Below are 12,085 nucleotides of genomic sequence, written 5' to 3' on the forward strand. Positions count from 1 at the left end.
TGAAATTTGAAATGCTGCTCTTGGTAGCTTCATGTTAGACAGCTAGCCTACATGGAAATGTTAGAAAAAAGGGGCAGATAAACCAGAAACAGATATATCACCAGTTCTTGATCCATTGAAATTCGTGTTTTGACAGTGTGATCTCTATATGTTTAAATTACTTTCTTATTAGGATCACATGTATATATTTACTCTCATATATATATATATATATATATAGTAATATATATATATGATGGTTTAGGCTCCTTTTCAATCTCAGAATTAGCTGGGTTGAATTGAACTGGTCCTTGATGAAATTCAGTCGCAATATGTTTGAGATTAGTAGGAAGAAGCACACGAGGTCGCTCTGGCCAGCCGTAGAGAGATGATCGAAGTGAACAGCCGTTGCAAAGACGGTGAATGCTAATGAGCGGCACACCAAAGCTCGAATCTCCGAAATGATGCGCAATAATATGTCAGATGCATAATCCCGACGCATCCCAATCCATACGCATGATCACCTTGTAAAATCAAAGGTGTTTTTTATTATTATTCTGTGATTAACAATTGGCATTGGAGATTATTGGTTTTGTTATTTGGAATTTATTCATGAAGTGGTTTTGGAGATGATTGGATTTACAGGTGAATCACAGGTTCATTATTTTATGTGACCGGTCAGACCGGGCTCTGGTAGCCAGTCAGACCGGCGATATGCGAGCGGTCAGACCGGCTAGCCCGCGGTCTGACCGGCCGACACTATGTCGGTTTCGGTTTCGGGTAGTTTATTTGGATATCCGAGTTTATTTCATGATTATGACTTCTAGATGGATACTATACGTATGTAATACTATTGTTTGCTGCTAATGAGTCAAGTTGGAGATAGCTTGGTCTCGGAATATGGTTTCTTTGTTTGTTCCATGTGTAGGTGACTCGATGTCTCGGGAGAGTATTTGCGGTGATAGACCGGGAGTCAGCTTGGGGATACGGCGACGTCCGTGGTGGTCAGAGATCATGCGGGATACTTAGGCTAGAGTTAATGCACGTGGTTGATGGAGATTCCATATGGCATACGATGGAGGTATTGTGTGTGTATGGGATGTGGAGTCGAATTTGGAAGGAGTCCAAATTTGGTATGATTGGTTATGTAGAGTTTCATTCTTGTACTAGAGGGTATCCTAAGGTGTTTAGAACTCTTAGTATGAGTTTGGTTCGTGGCTTTAGGCTGCCTACCTCATGTATAAATAGAGGGGGAGCGTGAGGCTTCCCGAGATCACTTTTGAGAACAATTGAGTTGAGTTTTGAGTTAGGGTTTCGAGTTTAGTCGAAATTTTTGTAAGGAGTGCTGTTGGTGCACTTTGTAAACACAGAGAGAATCAATAAAGTCGTCATCTACTTTAAGAGTTCTTCGATTTGTGTTTACCAGGTTTCGGCGGTCTAACCGACAATCTACCGGCGGTAAGCGGCGGTCAGACCAGCGGGAGCATGGCGGTCAGACCGGCGGCGGCGACAGCGAGCAGTAGCTGATCTCGGCGGTCGGACCAGAGATATAATCTCGGTCAGACCGACGGCAACCAGGCGGTCAGACCGGTAGGACAACTTCGGTCAGACCGCGATCCGTCGAATTCGAGGGTAACTTTTCTTTCCGCTAATAGTTTTCGGTTTTTGGGTATACCAACCATTCACTCCCCTCTGGTTGGCTTAGTTCTTCTGATTCGATCCTACACACCTCACATTGAGTAATTCAACTTCTTTGTGGCTGTGACGTATGGGTAAAACAATGAACCTGTTACTGGCATAGAGAATCATGTGATGATTTATTTTATAGAGTAACTAGAAGTATTTTGCACAATTTATCATAAAACTACAGGCTTGTTTCATAAAAATACAGATTTTTTTATCACAAAACTACAGGTACTTTGTATAATCTATCACAAAACTACAGATTTAAGAACTTGTTTCACAAAACTATTGATTTAGTGTATTCGTTTATCACAGAACTACACATTTAGTGTCTTCATTTATCACGATTTAGTGTCACCATTATCACAAAACTACATGCTAAAATATGTAGTTTTGTGATAATGAAGACATTACACTTGTAGTTTGTGATAAATGAAGATACTAAATCTATAGTTTTGTGAAATATTGTGCAAAGTACATGTAGTTTTGTGATAAACGGAGACACTGAATCTGTAGTTTTGTGAAACAAGTTCTTAAATATGTAGTTTTGTAATAGATCATGCAAAGTATATACAGTTTTATGAAATTTACTCTATTTTATATGATGAACTATTGCCAAAGGTGAGTGTTTGTGAAAATACGGTGAATAATGTTTTTATATGGTGAATAGTGTGGTTGGCACTGGATCACCGGTTAGACCGGTCAGGAGGGTGCTGGTCAGATCAGAGGTATGTAGCCGGTCTGACCATGCGGTCCACCCGATCAGACTGGGTTGACTTAGGGTTTGAGTCAGTGTCAAGTTGTTTTCGTGGATTTTCTAGATTACTTTATCTATATGACTTCTAGATGGTTTTTATATGTATGTGACATTGTTGTGTGCTGATGTGAGTTAAGTTGGTGCGAACTTGTACTCAGATATAGAATATTTTTTTGTTGTTCTTGTGGAAGTGTTGCTTGAGGCCATGGGAGTATTACTGGTGATGGATCGGAACTAGATTTGGAAGAAGTTGAGATGTAGACAGTCAAGCAGATCACATGGGATACCCAGGCTAGAGAACAATTCACATGGATGCATGGAAAGGTTTCTTTATGGTATACATGTGGTGTTGTGTGCGTATGGAAAGAATAATCAAATTTGAATCAAGAAGATTGGAGTTTAGAGTTGTATGTCGATGTTGTTTCCCTGCTTTGGTAGGTTCCCTATATGATTAGAAGTCCTAGTTCTAGTTGGATTTGGGGCTAGGGGTAGCCATGTTTTGGGTAGGGGTGGGCAGAAAAAGACCGAACCAAAATGACCGAGACCGAAACCGAACTTACTGAGACCGAAAAATTCGGTCACAAATTCGGTCAGCACTTTGTACTTAACCGAATTTAGGTCGGGCGATTCGGTTTTAGGCCTCGGTTAACCGAATTGACCGAAAAAACCGAAATATAGAATTGGCCCATTAGGCCCAATACCTCCTCAGCAAAACCAACCTTATCCATCCACAACCTTATCCAACCAACCACCAGCAGCATCCTCCCATCCACCGAGCCCTTCCCATCCCCATCCCCTCCTCCCCGTGCTATTGACACCGACAGCGATGCCGCCTCCACCTCTGCCCTCCGCCGCCTCCGCCTCCGGCTCTAGCGCCCTCCAGGCTCCAATGCCTCTGCCTTCTGCCTCCAGCGTCGTCGCCATTGCCTCCGTCTCCACTCTCCAGCGGCTGTGAAAAAAAATCGGTCAGACCGAGACCGAGACCGAAAAAACGAGACCTAATTTGTCGGTCCTGAGATTTTTTGGATGAAATTCGGTCTTGAGTTTCCAAAGACTGAACTAACCGAAAAATCGAAGACCGAGACCGAATTTTTCGGTCTGACTGAACGCCCACCCCTAGTTTTGGGTACAAAAAGAAAATGGATTGAGGCTTGAAGTATATCGACGTTTTGTTGTGAAAAAATATGGTTTGTTTTTGCTTCAATTCTAATTCGTGAGTTGAGAGGGGATTGCATTGGATGCACTTTGTAAACACATCTTGATTAATGTGGATCGGCCAATGCAGTTGACACATAATCTGATTGTGACACATCCATGCAAGGTTAAAGCTATGCTTAGCTCTAAATATTCTTATTTTCAAAAGACAAGGTTACTAGTTGTCTTTTATAATTGTAGGTTAAAGCATATCGATGCGCCTAAAGAGAGATATTTGACTTGGATTATTTACTCAACCAATACCACCACTATACAAAGGCGAAGTAACTGTGCACTAACCTTGCTATCATATGAACGTAAACCATCATTTGGACTAGTGCCACAATCTCGAGGACCGACTATGCTAAGCCATGTTGTGACTCCATCACCAAGGGATTGTGCCAAGCAAGGATGGAGTGCGCAACATCATTCAATAAAAGTACGACAAAAGGTTGACTCTTTTCTTGCTGAATTTAACTTTAATATTAACGAGAATTATGTACTACCTAAATCATCTACTTTGCTTTTACTTAGATTCACACGTGCACAAGACTTGCAGGGCATTGATGATGAGCTAGAAGATCAAATTGATGATGGGTTACGTGAATACGACGACCATTTACGCCATGCTGATTTCGAATTCGGAGTCCACGTCTCCTAACATTGCTCCAACTTTCGAACTTTCAAATTCGGAGTCAACTTCTTCCTTGCATATTATATATGGTTGGAAAGATAATCAAGTCTAGTTTCAACTCCAACATACGGCCCATCATTTTGACTTTTCAATAAGGAGTAATGGACAAATCATTAAAGACTGTGTGAGTATTCTCGGGAATTCACTTATTAAGACCTTTGAGCTAGTCTATGTCCAATAAACTCTCAAGAATTTTCATTCCCAACTAGGAGGGCTATTCCTAATATAAATATTCCCTTTGTTTTACCATTTGAAAGACTTTTGACAATAAGAATATGAACCCCTTTGTTTAGCTGTGTGCTAACAAATTTAGAGAGATCCCTACCCCTTTTCTCTTGTGATTTCCTTGTGGGATTACAGAAGTAGTGTTCGACGCTCCCCAATTGCAATTGGCACTTCTACTTCCTTCGAGATTTCTCTTGTTTGATTGTAGGTTGTGTTGGTTAGTAACTTAGAGTGTGGTTGGGCTAACCCTCAGTGCAGGTTGCCGTAATGGAGATGACGGTTTAGGTTGCACTACTATCTTGGTTGCTTGCATCTAGTTATCTTGGACTCTTTGAGGCTAGTTATCGGCTTTGCTAGGCACTCAGTAATTGTTGTAGAATCAACCTAAAAAGCACAATTCAAACTTGTGTGCCATCTGTCCCGCATCCTCCTCTATTTGGTGCTGTACTTCGATGATCCTATCATCTATCCTCTCTCCCAATTTCTTGCAATCTCAAGGAGGATAGAATGTGAGCACAGGCTTGCAGAGGAGCACGTAACGAAATAGGCCCTTGGCTACTTCGAACTTGAGTTGGAGAGAAATTGAATTCCTAGATACCTTCCAATCCTATTTGACTCTCTCTTTTCTGGAGTCATATATAGTGGCCAAGTAGGAACAAGACTATACAGCTTTCATAGACGGAGAGCTCGTACATTGTTCTAGTCTTACTTTCCCTTTTGGTTCTTTCTTATAAGAAAAGGAGGAATGGATCTATCAGTCAGTACTGATATGATATAGTATCTCTGTCGCACACTATAATATTTTTTATAAGAAATGGAGGAATAAACCTATAAGTCACTGATATGATATACTCTCTCTGTCTCACAATATAATAATTTTTAGGCTGTTTTGCAAAGTTTAAGCTTAATGAAATAGATTCCCTTTCGGTCATCTCAGTCATCAAATTTTGAATTTTGAATTGCTTAAATTCCCCTCCCACGCACCCACTTTGCTTAAAATGTACGAATTTCGCATTACTATCGGTTCTCTATAAATTGACAAATTTTGAATTCTAGAAATATTTATATTTTAATAAGAAGCGAGTATATGGCTATGCTATAGTTGGGACCTGTCTTTTCGTAGTTGAGTTTATTTAGTGATCATGTGCAAATTAAGCTCCGGACCTGCTGCGCATCAATATCACATTATAGTCACAAGGACAAATATGTAAGTACCTAGGTATATACATAGATGTAGAATGAAAAGGCGCTCTACACTACTAAAAAACCTCGTAGGGACCGGCTTATAGTGTCGAAGCAATATTTCGGCAATACTAAAGGGGGTGGCTATCAAGCAGGAAAAGTGGATGGGTTAGGAGACAAAAGTTTTATACAGGTTCAGACCTTCTCGATGAGAAGTAATACCCTACTCCTGTCCGGGGAATAATCCGCTGAGTGTATTATTCATCGTATGATCCGGGAGAAAAGTTATGCCCCAAGAGACACCGAACCTCTCCATATATAGGGGGAGGAGCCCGTATTACAAGATACAACCCATGTTCCTAACGGAATAAGCAAGTAAAGATAAATTACAGTCGTATCCGACTAGGACCATCAGGTGTTTCCGTGGTACACAAGTTAACATAACAACCCAACTGAGTCCTGTACTAAATATATTCTATCTGTATATGGTACCCCTATACTCGGTCGAATATACATGTCGTGTGGGTATGGGGTATCCATAATCTCCACATATAGGTGCACCTATTGACCTTTTTCCACCTCCCATGGGATAAAAAATAGAAAATCAACACCTTTGAACAAATATAAGTATTGGTTCTAAAGAAAACCGGTACCAATACTAATGGTACCGGTTTTTAAAAAAGAATGAACACCTATAATATATTATAGGTGGCTATTAATTAAAAACTAGCACCTGTGTTATGTGTTATGTGTTATATTATAGGTACCTGAGAATTTACCGAGCAGGCATGAGCTGAGCTGGCAGGCTCCATCACGAGGAACGAGGAGATAAGGCCATCGGATCAATCCAGATCCATCGACTCCATCGATCTCTTTTCTCTCTGTCGCTCTTTTCTCTCTCTCTCTCTCGCTCTCCATTGATCCTGTTGGGAGGAGGCGGCGGTGACACCCTCCCCTCTGCTAGATCCGGGCAGGAGGGGAGGCGGCAGGGCCCGGCGTAGGAGGAGGCAATGCCGACGCGGCGATGGCGAGCCCACGGAGAAGGTGATGTGCACTAGGGTTCCCAATCTTTCGAAAGGTTCTGATAAAGAACGATTTGGGCGGACTCGCGACACAAATCGATCCGGCTTCTTGAACGCGCATGCTCTTGAGCCCCGCAATCACAGCACCACGTCTCCTCTGGTTATCACCCATGTCGAAACGCGGATGACCTCACCGAGAAGGCTAATCCCTGTTTGCCAGTCAAAGAACACAAACAAGAACGAGATAGAAAACAACCAAAATTGCGGATGAATGATTAAGCTCACGAGTTGGGGTCTTACAAAACGATCTAGCGGCGAAACTGTTCTCGACAGATTAATCTCAGCAAAACCCAAAAACCTAAAGATGGCGGCGGGTACTGATATATAGAGTTTAGGGTCGTGCAAACCCCTCTCGACGTAACCCTAATGGGTTCCAACACGATACACGGGCGAAAGGCCCAAATACGGTGACGCAGCACCAGGACAGATTCTGGACGTCAACTTGTTTGGTCAATTCCCATTGACTCGGAAAGAATTTGGACGTGGGACCAAAACCATTGGAAAATTTATCTTCTTAGCTTTCCATCCATATAAAGAACGCCCCAATCCGAGCACGTATGCGACCTGGATGCCCGTTTTAGTGCAGACTGGTCCTGGACTCCGAATTACACCCGACGTCGACTTGGTTTGGGCCTCCACCTTGACTTGGACGTCCTCGATGATCCTCCATGGCTCTAAGTCCTTCTCCAAGTGTCTCCTTGTCCCCTCCATTGTTCCTAATCATAATAGAATCATTAGGTAGCAATCTATTCTCGAATTCATACAAAGAAGAACATAGGAACGAACTCACCTCTAAATTTAATTGTCGCGCACGAGCTCTTGTTATCGGTCCTTGAATGACCGTTGGAGGATTGTTGTGTGTATCCGAGGTAGTGATATCCGCATCAGAAGGTGGTCAACGAGGAGAACCGCCGGCTTTCGAGCTCATTCAAGGCGGTGTCGGCGTCGGTGCTGGTGTTCACAGTGGGCGCATAGCTACCGCTGCTGGCTAGCGGGTTCGTCCGCCCCAGGGCCCCCCGTTGGGTAGGCCTAAGAGGCGGTGGTTTTACCTTGTGGCCGTGTTAGCGGTTCGAGTCCGCTTATCTCCAGCCCATCAACTTAGCGAATACTATGATAGCCCCGCATGTCAGTGCCGTGTGCGCCCCCACTTCGGCCGCCCTGGGCCGGGTTCGGGGTGCTTGGTATGGCGCTCGGCAGCATTTGCCCAGCAGGTCGGCAGCTAGGGTGCCTCTCGGCGGGTGGGCCAGCCCAAAGGTCAATACTCCTCTCCCCTCTCCCTCGCCCTCTCCTTTCTCGTTGATCTCGCCGTCGCTGATCTCCTCCTATGAATATATTCACTGATCTCCTCCTGTGAATGTATTTGTGAATGCATCTGTGAATGTATTTGTGAATGTTTGATGTGAATGTATCTATGAATGTTTCTGTGAATGAATTTGTGATTATCTGATAACTTGCCTCATTTATTTTATATTTTTTGATTTCTTTTAGCTTTGAGGCATCAGCTCGAATTGAGTCGAGCCAAGCCGTCCTTTTTTTTTTTGTGATCCATACACCTCAAAGGTGTCGGTTCTTGAACCGACACCATTAACAATACTCATAGGTGCTGGAAACTGGGTGCCACTTGCCAAATCCGGCACCTATGTGGGGTTTGCAACCAGCACCAAAAGGGTTTTGTGTAGTAGTGATAGTTACGCTTACAAAATTAAGTCAGCTATAATAAGTGGCAGTGGCAGCAAACACATCCCAAACTGTGATAATTCACCACCAGAAAATAGATTGATGTTTGACACGGAACAAAGTCTGGAGTCTAACAAATGGTTGGCCCTATATACCACCCATATATTTACTAGCATGATAATAAGAATCTCAATCAACTAGTGCGACATGGCTATATTAGGTTTGTACTCCCTCCATTCCTCTTTATTTGACGTTTATGACATGTTTGAGAAAATTAAGGTTTACGCGAAATGTCTCTTTTCCCCTCCTGTCGCAAGCGAGCGATGGCGGCGGGCCGAACATCCGCGACTCATGATCTCGATCTCAACTGTCCCTACGCAATCGCCGTTGCCCCCGATGAGCCGCACCATCTCAATCGCACGATAGCATAGAGCTTTGTGCGGTGGCGCCAGACAATATCACGAGTTTGTATATGAACTTTAAATAGCGTACACGGTCAGCTAGCTTTACAATCGTATAAAAGCTAATTCAGTGCTTATAATTAAGTTGCCGTTGCCAAATTAGACAGACGATATGTGACAGAGCTGGCCCCAGACACATTAACTTGCTAGGTTAATTCCTCATCATCTCCCTTCAAGGATTTAATTAGGGCATTCCCAACCCAACGACTAGGATGGTGTCCATAGCATTAGTTAAGCTGCCACGTAAGATAAAAAATGATGTGGCAAGTGAATAAATGAGAAAAGGAGAAGGAAACCATGTCTTGCATGAGACATGGTTTCTACACAACATCCCAGACATCATGTGAGATAAGTAGCATTAAATTGAATTATGGAATAGTGGTGTTTGCATTGGAAGAATAGTGTCTAGTACTAGTTTCTAGATGATATGGAGTTTATAGATACTATATCTAGTATCATTGGTTGGAAATGGCCTTATCCTGTAGGTTTGGAAGCGGTCCATCGGGTCCCTTCCCAACGTATTCTAGTGTGCGAGAAGTCAATATTGTTCACTACCTCACATGGGCCTTCTATTCTTTTGTAGGACATTGGTGGAACACGTGGCCGGTCCAAAATATGTGGAAACGCCGCTGATCATGGCATGGAATTATTGTTAGGAAAGTGCATGGTTAATTTGGAAACTCATGTGAATGTATTGGGCGGGTGCACGGTGGACTTCATCCTCGCACAATTAATTCTCGTAGCACCAAGATCAACCAATAGGTCTGTGTTTCAAAGTGTTAGAAATCTTACACTGGTTTTTAAGCTTCTGATAAATATGTTTTGACCACTCTCTTTCAGAAGTACTCCACTAGAGTCTAGGCACATGTAAGAGGACGGACCCCATTCAGGAGGCTGTTTTCTGCAAACAGATATTAAGCTCCTGCTAGCCCTGCAAGTGTGCAAGAACCAGTTCAATGGTTGTTGTAAGCTGTCACTGCAGAACGAGCCAAACAATACGCAGCAGATCATCACTCAGCATCTCTTAATGTTTCCAGAGGCATTGATTTCCTAGATTCCTCCCAAGCCTATCTGATTACCAGTAAGAATATATATAGGCAGTGCATGCATGAGGAGCTTACCATTTTGTTTACATATTTCGTATATATGAGAAGTACTGAATTGTCTTCAGTTTATATAGTTGATATATATCCTATCGGTAGTAGTTGATCTCCTTCAGTGAGCATGTGCAAGTTCCAGATAGCTGCTAAAGATCAACATCACATGATAAGTGCAAGAACAAATTTACAACTAATCTTAACATGGATATAAAACATGCAAAGATTTATCGATCAGTCCTTACAAGTCACAACTCTTCAGTGCAGTACTGCAGTATGTGGCAGTGATAACGCATTGTATTGATTCAAACCTGCCACCAGTCAGCAAGTAGATTGACATCTAACACAGAACTAAAGCATCATGCCTATAAATCTGGCAGATGGTTGGCTCTATGTCACCGTTATTTACAAGCTTGATAATAAGAGCCTTGATCAAGTACATACTTTTGAATGTTAACTATATAACAAAATTGATCATTATGTTGCAATGTAGTTACATAGACTGGCCAAGTTTTGTGCTTCATTGATCATCCTTGACTGTGTTCTTGCAGGGCCCACAATAATTTTGGACTGAAATACTTTGGCGCTCTGAAATTTAAAATCCTGCTCTTGATAGCTTCATGTTGGACAACTAGCCAACTTGGAAGTGTTACAACAAAAGGAGCAGATAAACCAGCAACAGATACCACCAGTTCTCCCTTGAATTTCGTGTTTTGACGTTGTGATCTCTATCTGTTTAAATTACTTTCTTATTAAGATCACATATATGATGGTTTTGGCACCTTCTAAATCTCAGAATTAGCAGGGAAGGTGTCAAACAGTCCACCTTCCATGGAAGAAATTGCAATCTGGTTGAGATTAGTTGGAAGAAGAACGATCTTGCTCTGGCCAATCACCGAGCGATGATCAAAGCGAGCAGCTGTTGCAAGATGTGGAATGCTCATGTGCAGCATTCCAACACTTGCATCCCTGAAACTATTTACAAAAGTAAGTCAGATGCATAATCCCGACGCATCCCAGTCCATGCATGATCACCTCACATTGAGGAATTCGAGTTCTTTGCGGTTGTGAAGTATTGGTAAAACAATGGACATGTTACTCCGATAGAGGGTTCACCGGGCCAATATATAGAGCAGATTCATGGCACATATTGAAGACCAAAGCAAAGAAATCTCTGTTTTAATTCATACGAATCAAGAAACTGAATAGATTTGGGAAAATGAATCCTTTTACTCTTGATTTTCTAGGGAAATCTGTACATATCTAAAACAAATCCAAGAGCTATATTTATATAGGTGGGTAGCACTTATGACATAATTGATTTCTAAACTGAGTAAATCGAATTGAATCAGCAGCAGCAGTAACACAAGAACTTCCAAGTAAAAGTGTAAAATAAAGTTGGTTTGATTCTTATTCTGTGATGAATAATTGGCATCTGAGATTATTAGTTTTGATATTTGGAGATTATTGTCGAAGTGGTTTTGGAGATAATTGATTTGCAGGTGATGAACAGGGATTGCTAACTAAGTAGGACCGGTTAGATCGGGCAGTGGTTGCCGGTCAGACCGGCGTGTATCGAGCGGTCAGACTGGCCAGCTTGCGATTTGACCGTCCGACTCTCTGTTGGTTTCGGTTTTGGATTGTTTCTCAAGATATCCGTGGATTATTCATGTTTATGACTTGTAGATGGATACTATGCGTATGTAATATTGTTGTTTGCTAAGAATAAGTCAAGTTGTTAAGAACTTGTGCTCGGATATGTTTTCTTAGTTGATGCATGTGTAGGTGGTCTTGATATCTCGGAAGAGTGTTGCCGGTGATGGATCGGGAGTCAACATGAGAGAAGATGATGTCTGAACGATCAAAATATCATGCGGTATGCTTAGGCTAAAGATCAATGACGATCAGGATATCATGCGGTGTCATAACTTGGTGAAGATTCCAAATGGCATACAATAGAGATATTGTGTACCTATGGGATGTGGAGTCGAATTTGGAAGGAGAACAAATTTGGTACAATTGAAGTTTGTAATGTTTGTTTCTTGTACGGGAAG

The sequence above is a fragment of the Oryza glaberrima genome, chromosome 7 (genome assembly GCF_000147395.1).
Source record: "Oryza glaberrima chromosome 7, OglaRS2, whole genome shotgun sequence".
In the NCBI taxonomy this organism is placed as follows: domain Eukaryota; kingdom Viridiplantae; phylum Streptophyta; class Magnoliopsida; order Poales; family Poaceae; genus Oryza; species Oryza glaberrima.